We start from the raw sequence: 288 nt of genomic DNA, 5'->3' as shown, positions 1-288 counted from the left end.
AAAAAAAAAACACTAATAACAAGAAGCATATAACTTATTAATTTTAACTCAGCAATGTTACTGTATCAATAATTCTCTCCTAAACCCTTATGATATTCTAATTTCCCTTAGAAAGAAAAGGAAAATAATTCTTCAGCATCAGACCCAACTAAAACTTCAGGCTTTCATCTAACCAGAAATCTTTTGAATATTTTTTCTACAAGAGAAACTGTGAATTATAGTAACTATCATGTTTACTAGAATCATCTGCTAAATTTACTACCTAAATTATTTCACAAACCCAATATA

At 27.1% G+C, this 288-nt stretch overlaps 1 protein-coding gene across 1 annotated transcript in view; it reads right to left on the bottom strand.

Annotated features, from left to right (window-relative positions):
* Positions 1-288, bottom strand: part of LOC119587753 (alpha-sarcoglycan-like) — a gene marked incomplete in the record, with an annotated part of 13,449 nt that overhangs the window by 4,671 nt on the left and 8,490 nt on the right.

Source organism: Penaeus monodon, chromosome 23 (assembly GCF_015228065.2).
Source record: "Penaeus monodon isolate SGIC_2016 chromosome 23, NSTDA_Pmon_1, whole genome shotgun sequence".
Taxonomy (NCBI): Eukaryota; Metazoa; Arthropoda; class Malacostraca; order Decapoda; family Penaeidae; genus Penaeus; species Penaeus monodon.
The sequence above is the reverse complement of the archived record's forward strand: the minus strand, read 5'-3'. Positions and strand labels throughout refer to the sequence as shown.